This window comes from Anolis sagrei, chromosome 2, assembly GCF_037176765.1.
Source record: "Anolis sagrei isolate rAnoSag1 chromosome 2, rAnoSag1.mat, whole genome shotgun sequence".
Lineage (NCBI taxonomy): Eukaryota > Metazoa > Chordata > Lepidosauria > Squamata > Dactyloidae > Anolis > Anolis sagrei.
In genome coordinates this window covers 73,804,904-73,824,738 of record NC_090022.1, presented here as the reverse complement: position 1 = coordinate 73,824,738, position 19,835 = coordinate 73,804,904, and the positions used below count along the sequence as shown (strand labels likewise).

Sequence of the window (19,835 nt, the reverse complement as noted above, 5' to 3'; positions counted from 1 at the left end):
TCCACCTAGAAAAAGCCAGCTGTTGGGTACAGAGAAACCTTTGTAAAGATATCAACATGGTGTTGTCCTTGGCCTAGTGAACTCAGGTTTTACTACAAACATCACACAGGGCAAAGGAAGTGGGAAAGAGAAAACATGAATGAGAGGGGCTAGACATAGGAAGGAGAAAAGGGGATGAAAGAGAAAATGAAGAGATATACCATGTATTTAAATAAGGTTGGGTAGAGAAGTTGGAGAGAAAGACAAACTCTTTAATAGTTGATATAGTAAATAAGAGGCAAGGGATATAATGAACTGAAGCATTATAATTTATCAACCAAACCCTGTCTGCAGGCCTTTGGGGCTTCTTCTATGCTGCTCTTTTTTGTTGATATGTGTCTTTAAGTCAACACAATAACAACTCTATCCTAGAGCTTTCTCTCCAAGATTTGTTTCACAGAGAGTTTGCCATTGCTTTCTTCTGAGGCTGAGAAAGTGACTTGCCAAAGATGACCCAGTAGGTTTCTACATGGTTAAGGGATTTGAACATGCATAGTGTAGTAGTTTGAATGTTTAACTATGACTCTTGAGATCTGGGTCTGGTTCCCCTCTCAATTATAGAAACTCACAGGGTCACCTTGGGTGAGTCATACAGTCTTAGCTCCAGAACTCCCCATGATAGGTTTTCTTTTAAGGTTGCCATAAGTCAGACACAACTTGAAGACATGCAGCAATATCTTATTGAATCATATGGCCTTATCACATGTGAAAAAATAAGTGTCCTGCCATGCTTCTGCCCCAGTTCACTCACAGAGCCCCACACTACCCATCAGATGATGTAGGCTGATTCCGGCGGGGCTCCGTGGGTGGACTGGGACAGCAGCATGGTAGGGGCAGACCAACTTTGCAGCCTCCCTGTGTTCCATTAGAAACACTGGGGATACCGTGGGATTAAGCCATGCTGCGGTGCTTCCCCATATGTGACGGGCAAGTGTCAGCTGCTGGCCAGGGTGCTGGGATTGCCCCGCTGCTGCCCCAATTCATCACGGAGGCTGGTGAATCATAACACTGCACCTCATCCATGTGATGAGGTCTCAAATCCAGCACTCAGATGATTACACCATGCTAGCTGTCATTTATGATGCTCAATACACAGGATTTTTAAATGCCTTTAAATATACAAACCCATCTCTGTAATGAATATTTTTCCTATCCATAACTGTTTCAAAAAGTTCTTGAATTTGATGACACTATGTACAGATCCTTATGATTGCCTTCCAAGCTGCAGTAAAGCAGTGAAATCTAAAGAGGGGATTTATTACAGAAGCTGATGAATCATAATGATTTCCTGGCCTAATCTGCCCCTCTCCTGATGTTAAATGGGATTTATAAAGGGATGGCTATGACAAGTAAGGCTGAATTGAATATTAGGGATGAACAGGTTTCTTAATGAAAGAGATTTTCAGGTACTTTTAAAAATTCATCAAATAATGGCTAGCTTTTATTATTTTTGAAAAACACTGATTTATTGTCCCACTCAACTGTTTCAAGATACCCAGAGCAGAGCTGGTTCAGGGAACACAGAAATTAGAATGAAGGTACTACCTTCATTCTAAATTAGCTTCACTTACTCTCCGTGATGTTACTGTTCTGGGGCAGTACAAAACTAATTGACGTTACTATTCCTAGATATAATTATTAGACTCATTTGAAAAGTGTGGGTGGAAAGAAAGGAAGAAATCACACTTTAGGTGCTGTGAATAAGTTCCCATTGAAACACAACCAGGTATAAATGAGAGTAATGTGAGTATGAGGTCACATTCAAATCCTGGGGTCCTTTTCACACTCCAAATTTTGGAGCACAATGATTTCACTTAATTCATGGTAAGATCCTGCAGAATCTTAGGATCTATATTTTGGTGACGCACTAGGGCCAAGAATTCTAAATGCTTCTCCTTAAATAGCAAATCCCAGGATTCTATAGGATTAAGTCATGACACTTAAAGTGGAATTGAAGTGCTGTATTATGCATTATGATCTTTCTATCCACCCCTTCAAAATGTCCACTGCGAAAGAAAGTAGTTTGTATATCCCGTAATGACAAGCACAGATGAAGCAGCAGTTTACAGCAACATAAGACCTAATTCAGTTAGACGTTTATCTGCACAACCTTGCTTGAATTAAATTGTGTGGGAATAATTCAGCTCCAATTCATTGGATTGGAGACTTTGAATGGCGAGGTCACAGTAGGCTACAAATATGTTATACACTCATATACACACATACATTAGGTACTCAGAAAAGTCAAAACTGCTTGCATATATACAATTCCAAATGTTTCCACATTTGGGGAGGGGAAAAAAGATCTTCTGTATTCTCCTCCTCCAGAAAGTGCCCACTAAGAACTACGGTAGGTGATATTTCTAAGATGAATACCTGAAATAATTTGCTTTAGGTTGCACAGCCAGAATTGCATTATGCAATTATCATTCCAGAAGCTGAAGTCACAATAAAGGCTCTCAGATAAAAAGCCAATGGATTTTTTCTCTTCATTTTCTCAGGGTCTAGCAAAGGAATAGAAACCCAAAGCCCAAATCTGCAGGTGGGAAGACTTTTTCTCTGGATACACAAAAGGAAACAAGAGAATACTGTATTTAGGATCTCTTGCCTGCTGAGTTTGATAGCAAGCAATTTGCTGATGTAAGTGGTTTCAATGGAGTAAATCATTCAGGATCCAGTGACTGGAGGCCCTATCGTGTTATTGGAAGCATAAAAGGGATATGCATAACGGAGCATGTCCTGTTTGGGAACTGCTCCAGAATCTGAGCCACTTTAATGCAGCCTTCGCTCATAAACACACCACACAAAGTAAAAAAAGAAGCCCCAGCATTTATATTTATTTATGATGAAAAAAATGTTATTATTTTATGGTTGACCTCATCAGATGGGAGGAATTTAGCATCCTAGGATGCTTCCTCCTTGTCTTGTGGGTGGAACGACATCGTGTGATTTCTGGCGAGGCCCCAACTGGGGTGGAAGTGTCATTGGATGCTTTTCCCAGAACACAGGAGCCTTCCTGTGTTGTGCTGGCTCCAAATGAGACAACATGGGGCCTCGCCAGGAGGGCAATGTTTTCCCCATGTGATGGGGAAAGCATCACCAAGATGGAACTGGACGCGGGGTGATGGATTCGCCCTGCTGCCCATCTCTTTTCTCTGCAAAGCCAGATGAAGCAGGACACTTTGCATGGCCTTTCTGATGAGGCCTGTGTGGGAGAAGGACATATCCAACTATGTATGTTGACTGCCTTCAACATGACTTTGAGACATCATGGCTTATCCTCAACAGCCCTACTCAGGACTTACAGACTCAGGGCTGTGGCTTCCATGATTGAGTCTAACCACCTGGAATGCAGTCTTCCTCTTTTCCTACTGCCACCCACCTTACAAAGCATTACTGTTTTTCCAAGGGAAACAATTCTTCTCATGCTATGGCCAAAGTATGATGGCCTCAGTTTAGTCATCTCAGTTTCTAGGGAGAGTTCAGGCCTGATTTGTTCTAGGACCAATTTGTCTTTTTACCAGTCCATGTTATCTGCAGAATCCTTCTACACCACCACATCTGAAATGAGTTGGTTTTCTTCTGGTCAGCTTTTTTCAGTATCCTGATATACTACACCGGAGAGTAAACATGATATATAGCAGACCTAACATAATAAAAGGGCCACGTGGAGCTGCTATTAAGGCTAAATGCCTAGCCCATGGCCAAATGCCAATAGCACGAATACTACTTACTATTTCTTTCCAATTTAGCTGTGAGCTCCTGCTAATTTTCCACTCCTGAAGCCTGGGATGTAGTGCTATTACCCATGATAATCCAGCTTTAGTGACATGCACTGGCTGCGTGCTGATGGTCAGGTAGCCCGGCTGCCATCTACGTGGCACAAAGAATGGAAGCAGTGACTCACACCCCTGCCTCACCCACTCCTACATCACCCAGATTGGATTCCTGCAGCTTAGTAGTGTGGGGCTCCAATTGCATGGCTGCAAGTATTTACTAGTGATAAAATAGTAAAAAAAATTCCACCCTTTCATTATCTAACAGAAAGGAGGATTCAGACAAGAGCCTTTGGGTGAGGTGGAGCGTCTATTGTATTTGTTTGTTCTCATTTTCTCTACCTAGCATCTAATTGATCTGTAACTAATCATTTATACCTGCCACATTTGGAGCACATGCAGTGAGACAGGAAGCTAAACAAAGCCATTTAAACAGGTTTGTAATGATCCCTAATAAGCTAGCTATCTAGCTAGCTTGCTAGCTATCTATCTTGCTAGCTATCTAACTATACTTTTATATTGTGACTTTCCTACACAATTGGGACTCAAGTAAGCACATGCTAGTTAGATCACCACAGTAGAGTCTATCAACCTTGGGGTCACACAGTATGAACACATGATCTCTGCTTCCTGGCTTCTTCCCACTATCTCTCCTATACAGAGCTAGTAGAAGGGGAGAAAGAACTGCCACCATAGAACAACAACACCTTCCTTCTCCCCCAAAGAACTGCATAGGGCTACTATTTAGTAAGCCTCAATTTAAAAGCCTCAGTTTAAAAGCCTCAATTACTGTATTTAACAACTTGCTTGTTAGAGAATTAAGCATGTCTGGATTGGGCTGATAGTGATTGACACACAAGCAAGTTTTCAGTTCCAAGATCAAGGAGTACAATGCAGAAGGAGGAGGCTCAGTGATGTATCAGGGGCTTAGAAGAAAGTGAGGAGAGAAGATGTCCTGCAGGCATATAAGACTGAACAGGGAGTGCAAAATATGGGGAAAGGGGAGCCGATGAGTTGGTGGCAGGTTAGTGCCAGGGTGTGATGGAGGCCACATGAGTTCAGAAAAAAAAACCCACAGTGTATGTGTACATGAGGTAAAAGAAAATTGGCAAGTGTGGCACAATGGACCACACAAGATAGGGAGCCATAAAGAAACAAGATAATACCACAGGAGGGAAAAAGATGTGGGAGATTGGAAAGACACTTTTGTACTTGTCTTAGGCTGCACCATGCTATCATGCTTTGTGATGAGTAATTTCTCACCTTGATAGAAGCCCCTGCAGTGAAGTGAAACTATTAGAGCTTCCATAACCTTCACAAAGTAAGTTCACAGTTAGAGGGCATCTTTGCTGGAAAAAAAGAAACAATTTCAGGTGGAAAGAGATTGTTAGTTCAATTAAGACTTCTGGGATTGCGCAAAATCTTCTTGAGCAGGAACTCAAAAGCGTGTGAGAAGAAAAGGTATCCATAACTACACACACTGGAGATTTCATGACGCTTCCCCTGGTCTTATTTGCAGCATTTGAGGTTATCTAATGTCAAAAACTGGGCTTCTCAATGAGATGCATTGTTGTAGTCTGTTCCTTCCAGCACTAGAGATTTAATGCAAATAAAATGAAGTGCAGAACAAAGATGCTAACAGGAAGGCTATAGTGGTCACTTTATTAGGTAAAATTTCTGGTCTACCGTATATTATGTAATCCACTGGCACTGTTACAAATGCAATTTGAAGCAATGAGCTACTAGTGTAATCACCTTTAGAGGAAGCATTGTTACAATCACTCTAAAGGCTCCCTTGAGTTGGGAGGTGATTAGATTGTCACAGTAATACAATGGTCACATGTGACAGCTTCATGCACTTGCAAAGGCATAAGACATCTGCTGTTCAGTTGTTTGTTGCCTTGAACCTGCCTGCTGTAACAGTGAGCATCTTTGCTGGACACTTATGTCGTTTCTGAGTTTTATGGCCATGTTCTAGCAGAAAATTAAAGAAAATTACATGGGACGCTCCACAATGCAACACAATGCAATAAATTAAGTAGCTATGGATCAAGTGTGTAGGATGAACCATTAATGCACAGAACAGAATATTGGTTCGGTATACCAAATATATTGTTAAAGGGTGACAAATTTATAAAATGATATTGTAAAATATTAGAATTGGATCTCAAAACAAGGGCTCTGACAAAATAACTCAGATCTTGCACCATCCCACAAAGATGTTTGTCAGGAAGATCACACAGCACCATCCAAGAGAGCCAAAGAAGACCTTAAGATCATGACAGGGGGAGGGCCTAATAGGATGCTTAAGGGATTGGCCCAATGTGTTATTTGTGTGTGGGGTTATTATGTTTTAATATGTTTAATGGTTTTAAATTGTATTTATATGTCTATTGTTTCTAGTGATTTTATGTTATGTTTTATATGGTTTGTATAATGAGGCATTACATTTTTGCCTAGGTGTATGTTGTATGCCAATCTTAGTCCTCTGAGGGGTGAGAAGAGTGGTATAGAAATTAAGTAAATAAATAATAATAAATTAATTAACAATGGTATAACTATCACTGTTCAAGAAATACTGTACAATCATCCCTTGACATCTGCAGTTTTGACTTTTGCAGATTTAGTTATTCATGGATTAGATTTTAAAACTTTTTTTCTATGAATCTCTAGACCAGTGGTTCTCAACCTGTGGGTCCCCAGATGTTTTGGCCTTCAATTCCCAGAAATCCTAACAGCTGGTAAAGTGGCTGGGATTTCTGGGGGTTGTAGGCCAAAACACCTGGGGAACCACTGCACTAGGGAATGAATCCACTTTAAATCCAGTTGCTGCTTCCTGTATTATTCTGGGGTTTGTAGTTTAGGGAGGAGCCTTTAACACAGTGGTTCTCAACCTGGGGTCCCCAGATGTTTTTGGCCTACAACTCTCAGGAATCCCAGCTAGTTTACCAGCTGTTAGGATTTCTGGGAGTTGTAGGCCAAAAACACCTGGGGACCCCAGGTTGAGAACCACTGCTCTAGACCCTTCAGTGTGACTTCTTTGAGTCATGCTGCAGGATTTGGTGGTCAGCTTCCAACACATACCATGATAGATATTGCTCAGGTAGTATTCAAATCTGCTCCCATAGCATTGCAAAGCCAGTGGAAGATCTCCATACAATGATAACATTACTCTTTCATCTTCTGGAGCCATGTTGATCTGGGCCCAGCCTCCAAGAGGGATTTGGTTTCAAAGAGTAGCACAGAAAGAATACCAACTCACACAGATTTCCTCTCTCACAGTGCTGAAGCAACAGGGAAATCATGTCCCTACCAATGCCATTTTCTTCTCAGCAGCTCAATACAGTTCAACCTATGTATCCACATGGTATACTTTCCAAGACACCCCACCCCAATGGATACCTGAAACTTCATATAATAGCAAATCCTAAGTTTTGACTATACTAGTGCCAGATGCATGCCATAGAATCACATTGGAGGACCTAGTGAGACTCACAAGGAAGTGAGGGAATAGTTTTTGGAGCATGGGTAAGGGAAATTGTGGATATTGAGTTCATGGATAAGGGGGTCTTCATACATCCACAGCAGCAAGATGGTCCTTGAACAGGCATGCAGTCTCTTATTCTTAAATGTCATTCAGTAAGGAACAAGGGCATTGTGAGGGATATTTTCTCCCTGTTTTTGTTATGTCTTGTGCTTGAGCTAGCTTGTTCGGCTAGGTCGCTGGGGAAAGCAGGAAGCTGAATTATATGAACCTCTGTTTGATACAATGATTATTAACCCTAAAGAATATATAACTTTAGGGTTTAAAAGTGTCCCGATAAGGAGGATTAATTGCCCTGCATAGGTATTTTCCTTTTCCTTCCATGCTAGTGGGACAGTGATTCTGCTCCAGGTTTTAGTTTGAGGAGTTGCCCACAGTGCTGAACCCTATTCCCTAGGTATGTTCAGCACCTTTGATAGCAATTTTAAAGTCCAGTTTTAACCCTGGATAGGCATCACCATTCCACTCCAGTGGAGGAACTAACCACCATTATAGGCAACTATGCACAACAAACCATTTTAAGACAAGCAGAGGAAAATCACAGTAGTTCCAGAATTCAAATTTACTGCAGAATTTTAAATATAATCTATTTCAGTGCATACATACATATCTGTGCAATTGGTAGTGTTTATTTTAATATTTTAAGAGCTTAGAATTGTTATATTTAGGATAGCAGCTTCAAGAATCCCCCAGCTAGTGTGCTCAATAATCTTGCTAGCCGTGAGATCCTGGGAGCTATTGTCTTCCTGGGTTCTCCATTTTCTAGTAGACAAGGATTTAAACCATCACCTCTTGTTCTGCAAAGGGTCCTGGTTCTTAGCTTTGTCCTACATTAAATGCTTCAGTGAGATTTTTTTTAAAGGAAGAAATAAAAGTTCTCTTCATGTCAGCCTTGACTCCAGGTAGTTGGCATCACTGCAAAAAGACATGGGGAACTGTTTAGATAATCAGCCCGAAAGACCTCATTCCCTTGCATAGGGGTCATATTTACTCTGATACTTCAATGGAATTTGGAATCCATTAGAAAATATAGCTAAGAGTGTAGGAAAATTCCAACTGGAGGAAGAGAAGACACTGTGTCAACGTTGTATTTTAAAGTAGAGGGAGACAAATGGACGCATTTATTATTATTTGCTTATTTGCTTTATTTCTATACCGCATTTTTCAGCCCAAACAGGCGACTCAATGCAGTTTACATGGTACAGGTTATCACAACAATGTCAGTGCAATTAAAAACACAACAAATACAACAACAAAATCAACAACATCAATCAACAACATATCAGTTAATCAGGAAAACATACGATCCTCTTCTCTGGTTCAATGTCTTTTAAAAGTAACTATAAGCCAAAAAATAAAAAATAACCTCCATATCTTTTGCTATGGTTCATTGTTACTGAGGTTTCTGAAGCAATTTTTCTAAGCATTGTTGAGTTTTAGGTTTTTTTCTTTTTATTTCAGGTATTTTCTGGTGTTGGACAGTATAAGATACTAATGCTGGAATACTAATATGCCTATACATACTTGCAGATCATAGTGTATTCCTCTACAAAAACGTTTCAATACAATATGAGTGTCAGAATGCCATGAATGAGGAAAGGAAATTATATAATAAAACAGTAATTTGGAAGCAGGCTCACTCTCCAGTATAATCTCAGGCAAAAAGAAATACTAATGGTATTTGAAGCCAAATAATACTTTGTCCTCCCTCCCTCCCTCCTTTCCTTTCTCTCTGCATGTGCCCTCAAGTTTCCTGTTGAGTTATGGTAGTCCCATTAATTTCATATACTTTTCTTATCCAAAAACTACTCAGAGGTTTTATTGCTTTCTTTTGAAATATACTACATTGTATATTTCAAAATTATAAATATTTCAGATATTTGATGGTGGGCACCATCCAGGCAATAATCAGACCTGATTCTATTTAGCTTCCAAGATCAGACAAGATCTGATGCCCATGGGAACAGTATCAATTTTATTATTTTCACTGCTAGAAAATAATAAAATGTCTGCTTTCTCTTTGTCCACAGTTCAGTTAAAGAACCCTAGTATTTAATATATTTCCTCCAGAAGACCATAGCATGTTCAAGTATCTAAAATCAAGTGCAAAGCTTTGCATTGAAGAGAGGGATAACTCTACACTAGAAGACTATCGTCACAACTTCCCAGTGTGCGTGTGGCCATGCGGCTTGCTTCCTTGAGTCATTTAGGCACATCCTACCAATTAGTTCTCTGTGACTGAGGTCCTTGCAATTACAACACCCCTTTGCCCTTTCTTCCAAGTCTCTGTTTTGTATAACCCTGGAGTAAATCTGTCATCATGTGAAGTATCTCAAAGGGTTTAATTGTAGTAAGATAAATAAATGAGTAGGTAGGATGAATATTGTCACAGGCGGATATTTTGGGAATATGTTCCCTCTCTTAAGAAACAGAAGTGATATTATTGGGGGATGAGAGATCATTCTTAACCTAATATGGAGCCCCCGGTGGCGCAGTGGGTTAAACCCCTGTGCCGACAGGTCGCAGGTTCGAATCCGGGGAGAGGCGGATGAGCTCTCTCTATCAGCTCCAGCTCCTCATGCGGGGACATGAGAGAAGCCTCCCACAAGGATGATAAAAACATCAATTCATCCGGGCGTCCCCTGGGCAACATCCTTGCAGACGGCCAATTCTCTCACACCAGAAGTGACTTGCAATTTCTCAAGCCGCTCCTGACACGACCAAACCTAATATTTATCTATCCACATTGCACTTTCAGATTTCATTTCTCCCAAGCACATTTTCAATTATTCTTCTAAACTCTGAGTTCCATCATATGGTCCAGCCCTGTCTGTTTACTAAATGTTAAGGAATTTTCTCATAAGTGATAAAGGATCCCACTTTGCTTCTTGAAATCCAATTTTGCTTGTAACTTTGTCCCATTTTCCAATTCTGAATGCATGTCATATAGAAATCTAGTCCTCCATAAAGAAGAGTTGGTAGTCAACACCGACATTCAACTTTTTGAAGACCAAAAGATATACATCCTTGAAATGATGGCTAAATCTTTTTCTACAATTGTACACTCATGGATTCCTGACATGTTGCAAAACATGCCTATCTGATTATTCTCATATTTTAATCTTTTCACCTATAAATATGGCTTCATAAGAATTTACCATATAATACATGAGAGAGCTTCCTGATATCCCTTTTGTGAACAGGAAGGTGTCAGAATTGAATTTCTGGCCTAATTACAGGCACAGTACTGGTGTCTTCCAGTAAGTTTCAGTGAGAAGAGTAGGTTAGAGTGTAAAAGGCAAAAGGAAATACATGTTGTCTCCAGTAACTTCAAGCTCAGAATTAGTGTCTAGCAATTTGTTAAATTCCAGGGTCCAGTAAATTATTCTACGGTCCGGTAAATTATAAAATCACTAGTTATAAGAAACAAGGAACTTGGATAGGCAAATTAAATGACCAGAAGCATGTGCATCTCTGGCAGAATAAGAATCTGATGTTCAGTGTGGAGTGAGAAAATATATCTGGACCACAACTTTCAAATCCCACTCCTACTAGCATGGTATATTCAGTCCAAAATTTGGGAGTTACATTTCGTTTCTCTGGTCCACTGCTAGTCCTTCTCTCACCTTTAATTTTGGAAAAGTCTGATGCCTCATCATAGCAGACCTAAAGTGATCCATGCTTCTAGCTTCCCTGTTAAACATAACTGGCAACATGAAAAGTTATGGAAGAGAAGGGAGAGACCACAAAATTTGAAACGCTTTGGCATACTCTCAGATAATCTCCATGAAAATGAAGTAGGAGTCAAGAGTGAGAGAGTGTTGAATGAGGTTGCTCTCAAATAAGGAAATTATGAAGATGATTTTTTCCTTCTCTCTTGATTTATTCAGTGACCTCGTGCACAAATTTGTGGGCATCAATCTAATCTCAAAGCAGAGGTCTTCAGCCTGCTGACGTGGAGTCACCGAGAGATATGAAAGAAGAAAGTATGCTATGCCTCAAATCTCCATTTTAGGGCAGAATCACACATTTTGGGCATAAGCATGTCACTCAGGCCCCAGGGGCTGCTTTGCTTAGGGGAAAAAGCAGCTTGAAGAAGTGAGCATGTGAGGCAGAAATGCCAGCTGGTGGAATTGATTAACCCTTTCCCCACCTGTCACTCTTCCAGACCAAAACTGGCTTGCCAACCATTTTGCAATCATTCCTTCCCATCTTCCCTCTAGAATTCATAAAGTGCATTTGGAGAAGAAAAGAAATGTTTGGCAAACTGGGATATATACACGTATTCCCTCTTGTCTCAGTTTCCAAACTTTTTCACTAATTGTCGCACTCTGCGTGTCATATTTTATTAAGACTCAGGGTCCTGTCACATTACACAGTTATAGAACTTTGATTCCTATTTCATTGTCATGAAAACATCCTATGGAATCCTGTGAGTTTTTTGAAACATTAGAGTTTTCTGGCTCAGATTTCTGATTGTCCCTCCTTGGATGCCACAGGACCGAGAAACAGCAGTCAAAGCAGAATCAAAGCACTATACTTGTGTTGTCTGTAGTGTCACTAAGGTTGGTGTCACCCAGTGCAGTAATTCAATATGTTATTCCCATAGGCTACCTCTGGTACCATACCATACCGTAATAATTTGTCAATATCAGTAACCAATATACTTGTATGTATATTGTTACAGTACGTGTAAACTGGGCATACAAAAAATGTTTCTATGGTCATATTTAACTTGGGGGTATTTTTACACAAAATAAAAACTGCTCAAACATTGCACAAAAACTGCACTACACCACTGCATGATGTAGTGAACAACTTGTACTGAAAACATTTGCTCAATTTCTAAAATGTAAATTGTGAACTTGAAAATGTTACCTTTTCAGACAATAAATCGCACAATCCCACAGTTTCCTGGACATGACCAAGCTGTGTGGTATGTTCTGGGAGTTGTAAACCCCAAAAGTTGTTTGGGAACACCTGGCACTGAACCTGACATGCCATGAGTATTTCAGAATCAGTCTCATGGGAAGATGAAGACGTTTTCTATTTTAATTCTGATGTCAAAATGAGCCCCCATATTATGCAAATAACAGATTGTCAGGACTCGGTTTCCTGGCCTTGGATGTTGGCGCAAAAAACCGGATTCCTGACATGGAGAACTGATAAGGAATTGCAGCTGGTGGCCTTGGGAGGGGCCGTTGGTGGTTTGGCGGGGAATATTGCGCGGGATCTTTGTCAGGCGGGAAGAGGGGATTCGAATGTGGGGGAGGGTATATAAGGGTTGACTTGCGTCTATGTGCCAATCCTGGCTTTCATTGTGTATATGCGTCCAGTAGTAAAAGTTTCCTGATTGATTACGGATTGGCGTCCTGTGTCTTTTCTGGGAGCGGCTGCTGTGAGCTTACATTAAGCCAGGATTCCTTCGGTACCATCCCACGGCTGTGGTGAGGTACCCCTATGCAACGGGAGGAAGATCCAACGGAGGGGGGAGAACCAGCCTCCCCTTTCGAAAATGCAGAAGAGGAGCTGGAGAGAGTGAATGCCTTGGCTTCATCGACTGCATATGCCCAGCCCAACGGAGTCACACAGAGGCGAGTGAAGGGGGCAGGGGCAGCAACGAGAGAAAGCAGTGGGCTAGAGTTTCCCTCCCCGCAGAGATTGGATTTCCTGGAAGAAAAGATGGCATCAATGGAGACTACCCTCGCGGTGATGTCGAAGGTGATGGAGAGGCTGACCCCCCTGTTAGAGGAACCACCACCCCGAGGGGAATCGACGTGGAGCGCAGGGGAGAGGAGTGACCGGGGACCCGGGGCACGTCCTAAAACACAGACGAGCTGGAGGGCTGCTGCGGAGAGCGATGAGGAGGAGGAACGACCCCGGGGACTGGCGCCCCAGCAGACGTTCCTGGTGCCCCCGGCCGGAGCCGGGCGCGGCACAGGGCGTCAGGAATTGCCCCCGGAGCAGAGAAGGCTCCAGGGAGGGCCACCGCGAGCGGAGAACCGGGGAAGGCAGCTCCTTCCATACCAACCTAGGAGGGAGGAGCTGAGGATCGAGTTCGGAGGAGAAGCCGGGAACCTCGCATACTTCCTGACTATGGTGAGGGGATATCTAGAAGATAACGCCCTTACCTTCGGATCGGAAGCAAGCAGAGTGCGAGCAGTGGGCGCAGCACTGAGAGGGGGAGCAGCGGAGTGGTACGTCCAGCTCCACGCCAGGCACGACCCATGTTTGGGATCTACAAGGCGATTCCTGGCTGCGATGGAGGCGCGCTTCAGGGATCCGCTCGAGAGGGTCCGAGCGAGGGAAAAGCTGCAAACGATAACCCAAGGACATCGTTCCGTATCTGAGTACGTGGAGGAATTCCGGTTGAGGGCGGAGAAGGTCCCAGAGTGGTCCAACACCACCAAGGTCCAGATCTTCAAAGAGGGCTTGCGGAAGGAAATCCTGACCTGGGCGCTTCATCGCGACGACCCGGAGGAGATAGGCGGATGGATTGAGCTGGCCGGCCGCATCGAGACGACCTTGGCACAGGTCAAGAGGCATCAAGGAGCGGCGCCGCAGCAGACGAGGGCGAAGGAGGAGAGTCGGAGAACGGAGAGAAGCACGGTCGGAAAAGCCCCAACCGGAGGGCCCAAGGAGCAGAGGGGCGGTTGTTATGTATGCGGTCGCCTGGGCCATCGGGCTGCCGAATGCAGACAAAGGAAAGGGGGAGAGTCCCATTTCCCAAAGTTCAAACCGGCTGCAGGGAAGAGAGAGGAGGAGAGCCCCCCTTCTAGGGCCCCGGTGGGAGATCTGGTGAGTCACAGCCCAGGAATGCTAGTATTCCCGATCAGGCTAGAAGGGGAGGGGAAGTGGGCCAGCTGCAAAGCTCTCATGGATTGCGGCTGCTCAAGAAACATTATGGCCCCAGAGTTAGCAGACGAACTGAAATGTGAGAAAACCCCCTTGCAGAGCCCCATAGCATTCTCGCAGCTAGATGGGTCAGTGGCGGCTGGGGCCTCGGCACGGTTTGAAGTGGGAGAAGTGAGATGTAAAGTGGGGAGCTGGGAAGGCAGCATAACCTTTGTCGTATCCCCTATGGCTACTTACAATGTAATACTGGGGATGCCATGGTTAAGGGAAGCCAACCCACAGATCAATTGGAGGGAAGGCAGCATAACATTCCAGAGCGAAGAAAGAGGAAATTGTTGCAAGGGGGAAGAAAACACGGCGGGTGGGGTGCAGGAAATTCCCCCTGAATACAGAGACTTTGAGGATGTGTTTGACGAAAAGGAGGCGGACCAGCTTCCCCCTCCTAGGAGGGTCGAAGTAAAGATTGAACTCAATGAGGACGCCAAGTTGCCCAGGAGTAGATTGTACCCCATGTCGGTCAAGGAGATGGAGGAACTGAGGAAATATATTGATAAAAATTTGGCCCGAGGGTTTATAAGGCCCTCCGAATCACCCTTGGGAGCCCCAGTGCTGTTTAGGCACAAAAAGGACGGCTCGTTGAGACTGTGCGTGGACTATAGGGGGCTGAACGCAGTGAGCACCACCAACAACTACCCCATGCCACTGACTAAGGACTTACTATCGAGACTGTCGGAAGCAAGGGTGTTCACGAAAATTGACTTAATCGAAGCTTATCATAAACTGTGCATAAGGCCCGAGGACAGGTGGAAAACGGCGTTCACCTGCGCACTCGGCCATTTTGAATTCTCCGTCTGTCCCTTCGGTTTAAAGGGCTCTGGATCAGCATTTATGCAAATGATTAATGAGGTGTTACACCCACTATTGTATCGCGGGGTGTTTTGCTTTGTGGATGATGTAATTGTGTTTACCCGTGATAGACGATCTCATGTCAAATTGGTGAGAGAGGTGCTCCAGAAATTGAGGGAGGCAAAACTGTTTGCAAAGCTGCCAAAATGTGAGTTCAATAAAGAACAGATAGACTTCCTGGGATACCGAATATCCAAGGGAGGGATAGCAATGGATCCAGCAAAAGTGGAGGATGTCAGGGGGTGGAGCCCTCCCCAAACGCGCAAACAGTTGCAATCATTCCTCGGGTTTGCAAATTTCTACCGGGGTTTCATAAAGGAATTTGCTCAGATAACAGTGCCCTTAACTGAACTGCTAAAGACAAAGGGAAAGGGGGAAACAGTAAAGGTACGATCCCCGGGAGCAAAGTTAGATTGGTCAATTGAATGCCAAAGGGCTTTTGAAGAACTGAAACGCAGATTCACTGAAGAACCAGTATTGATCCACCCTGATTTAACCAAACCGTTCGTGATCCATTGTGACGCATCAGATTGGGCGTACGGGGCGGCCCTGATGCAAAGGGACCCAGAAGGGAGGTTGAAACCATGCGGGTTCATCTCAAAAAAGTTCAGCGAAACTGAACGAAACTGGCCGGTGTGGGAAAAAGAGGCTCTATCAGTAGTGAGGGCCCTAGAGACATGGAGGCACTTATTAGAAGGAAGCGGCATCCCCTTTGAAGTGTGGACCGACCATAAAAACTTACAATACCTCACTTCACCCAGGCAATTGTCAGCGAAGCAAATAAGATGGGGGCAGTATTTCAGCAGATTTGATTTTAAGCTGCGTTTCCAAAAGGGGAACCAAAATGTGGTCGCAGACACGTTGTCAAGAATGCCGGAGGATGGAGGGAGGGGGCGAGGCCCAAAAGGGAGCATATTCTCAGAACAGCAGTGGGGCATGGCAGTACAAACCCGAGCGCAAACGGAGCGCAATCAAAGGCTGGTGGGAGTTGAGAGCAAGGACGGGGGATGGGAGGAGGAGATAAGACAAGCATGCAGGGAGGATGAGTGGCTGGAAAGAAATAAGGAAAAGGTGGAATGGAAGGATGGATTGGGATTTGTGCACAGGAAGTTATATATCCCAGGCAACCTAAGGGAAAAAATGATGATTAGATGCCATGGCAACAAGGGAGCAGGACACTGGGGAGTGACGAAGACCCTGAAAATGTTGGCACGTCAGTGTTGGTGGCCCGGGATGAGGGGTGACACCAAAGTGTATGTATCCAAATGTAATGCGTGTGCACAAAGTAAGGCAACCACACAAAAGCCAACGGGGTTATTGCAAAAGGTGGCAGAGCCATCAAAACCTTGGAGGGTGATTGCTATGGACTTTGTGGGTGAACTCCCAGTCAGCAGAGGTCAGCGCTATATATGGACAGTGATGGATTTGTTCTCAAAACAAGCACATTTCATAGCGCTGCCTAAATTGCCATCTGCAGAGAAATTGGCTGAATTGTTTATCAAACATATCTACCGGTTGCATGGTTGCCCGGACCAGGTGATTAGTGATCGAGGGGTACAATTTACAGCTAGGTTCTGGGAAGGATTCATGCAGTTGATGGGGGTGGAAAGGACCTTGAGCTCGGCGTTCCATCCCATGACCAATGGGGGGGTCGAGCGCACACAACAGACCTTGGGAATGTTCCTAAGAACATACACAAACCAATGCCAAACTGACTGGGCCGATCTACTCCCGTTTGCAGAAATTGCGTACAATGGGGCCTGTCACGCATCCACAGGGAAATCCCCATTTGAGGTAGTATACGGCATGGAAGTAACCCCTTTACCCAAACTGCCGAGTTGGGGGGAAGAACTGGAGGGAAAGGAAGGATGGCCAGACAAAATGAAAGCGAACTGGGAGGGAGTGGCAAAATCACTACGAGAGGCCCAACGAAAATATAAGTTGTTTGCAGATCGGAAAAGGAGGGAAGGTGACAAATTGGAAGAAGGGGATTTAGTGTGGCTGAGCACAAAAAACCTTAAGCTAAATACCCCCTCTCGGAAGTTGTCTCCCAAATACATCGGTCCTTTTAGGATTTCTGACAAAGTAAATGAAGTGACATATACCCTGAAACTGCCTAAGGTATTGGGGAAAATACACCCAACGTTTCATTGTAGTTTGTTGAAAAAATACCAAGGTCCGCTAGACGAAGAAGGAACATAATGGTGACGTATGTTTCCCTTCCAGGAAGAAGAAGAGGTGGAGGGGGACATTATGTCAGGACTCGGTTTCCTGGCCTTGGATGTTGGCGCAAAAAACCGGATTCCTGACATGGAGAACTGATAAGGAATTGCAGCTGGTGGCCTTGGGAGGGGCCGTTGGTGGTTTGGCGGGGAATATTGCGCGGGATCTTTGTCAGGCGGGAAGAGGGGATTCGAATGTGGGGGAGGGTATATAAGGGTTGACTTGCGTCTATGTGCCAATCCTGGCTTTCATTGTGTATATGCGTCCAGTAGTAAAAGTTTCCTGATTGATTACGGATTGGCGTCCTGTGTCTTTTCTGGGAGCGGCTGCTGTGAGCTTACACAGATACAGAAGCTTGATCTAAAATCGAGTCATAGAATTAGACAGAGGATTTCCCAATAGGGGCCTTGATTTAGATTAGAGACCCCTGACCCTGCTTTCTGTGTACTAACTGTGTGAATACTGTTTAATCAGTCCCTTAATGTTACCCAGAGCTTAGAAGTTTGCCTCTGATACCAGAAGTAAAATCCACTCATTGTGGCTAATGGTCAGTGATTGCTTTATCCTCTGTGAATTGGTCTAATCCCCTTTTAAAGCTGTCCAAGTTGGCAGCCATCATTATGTTTTGAAGAAGTAAAACCCAACATTTATCTATGTATTACAGACATAAATACTTCCCCTTGTGTCTGGAACTCTCCACTATCCAGCTTCATTGGATGCTCCCAGATTTTAAAACTGGGACATAGGAATGCAAAGAGGTTTCTAAGGCTAACTGACAGAAAGATGTTGATCACAGAAGCTTTCATCAATTTGACTTTATAAGATGCATAGAATGAAGTCACACTTATTATCTGTTGTGAACAAATAGTTTGTATGGGTGAATGGCAACAGAAATTGAAAATGTCTCATTGGTAGAACTTCTGGTGGAAGTTGACCATAGAACTGTGATGGCCTTAGAGAGAATGCTTCTCTAGGCATTGCTATGTCTTCCAATATGCTCTTCATGTATAAGTGAAACTGAATTCAATGAACGTGTGTAATGATTGGATGTACGGTAGAAGAGACAAAAGAAAGAATAAACCCTAAAAGTTGGGGGATTCATACAAACTCTCAAAGAAAATCAAAGGGTTTTATTCAAACTTTTCAGAACATTCAGTATTTTCTTAAAACTATACATGATGAAACTGAGAATCCAGCTTTCCGTTTTAATAATTTTGTAGACACTAGAAAAGGAAAGAATACTGTGATATCTTGTTATCTTATACCAATAAAACATTTTGTGTTTACACACCTGCATTTATGCACTTAAAGAAAATGTGAGGGTTTGGGGAAAGACAATTTATAATTTTCAAATAATACAAAAACTTTTTGGTGACTTCCTATCTTGTATGCTTTAATGGTCTCACATGCCTCATTTTCCACTGCACTGATTTCTACGCTTGAATTCAAATGAGCCTCAGATTTCTCTCTGAAGGCTTCTATACAAATTTTATAGTATAAATCATGGCCCAAAATGCTTCCTGACTATTCAGTGTCCAACTGACAATTGAAACAACATGCCCTACAAAGTGGCAATTAGATCTTGGCCTGGACTGCTGACTCTCAACTTCTCTGTTGTTAATGACCATTTGTTGTTGCGTGACTTCCAGACTGACATACCAGGCCAGCCGAAGGCCCTGCATTTGCCCAGGACCGTTGCTCCAGTTCCTTCCTCTACTAACAGGAGCCAAAGTGGTCACTCCGATCTGGAAAAACACAAACCCCATCCTCATGTCCTCAGATGCCTCTGGGAAGAAAATACAGCCGCTCACTAATTGTGGCGTGCGGCAATCACGGCTTGTAAAAGGATGAACACAGCCACTATGGCTCATATGACAGTTCCTGCAATGCTGGAAGATAATGGGGAAAAACTGGGAAGCTCTGTTACAAATCTCTTCAGAAAATTAAGGACAGCCTAAAACTACTAGTATATAGTCCAAACCCAAATGAAAGAGAGAGAAGTTGATCCACATATTTATTTACCGCATTTGTATCCCACCCTTCTCACCCCAAAGGGGACGCAGAGTGACCTTACAACAGGCAACAATTTGATGGCATACACATACATGTCCTTGAAATAAACAAATACACTGAAATACATTACACAGAGGAGATAAAATACTAAGATTTTCCTAGAAGCACCTTCTGACAGGCAGTTCCTAGGGGTGAATCAATCAGTGTTCTTTCACTGTTCACTACAGACCAAATTGTTCTTCCAGTCTGAGGAAGTATGAGTCCCTGCAATATAGCCCCTTGGATTTTGCAAGGTTTGCTGATTGCTGTCGTCTCTGTGGGCACTCATTCTGTTCCTCTTCCTAGGCTGTTTCTGTCAGTTTCCTTATTCTGATTTAGGGTTCTTCCATAGGCTGAGAGAAGGTTGAGCGAAGGAAGATCGATGCTTTTGAGCTGTGGTGCTGGAGGAAAGTTGTGAGAGTGCCTTGGACTGCGAGAAG

The 19,835-nt window shown here is 43.4% G+C and overlaps 1 protein-coding gene across 1 annotated transcript in view; it reads right to left on the bottom strand.

Moving 5' to 3' along the window:
- The window catches only part of SLC38A3 (solute carrier family 38 member 3), a 104,153-nt gene that overhangs the window by 71,285 nt on the left and 13,033 nt on the right, over positions 1–19,835 (bottom strand). The gene's annotated exons all lie outside the window — the stretch shown is intronic.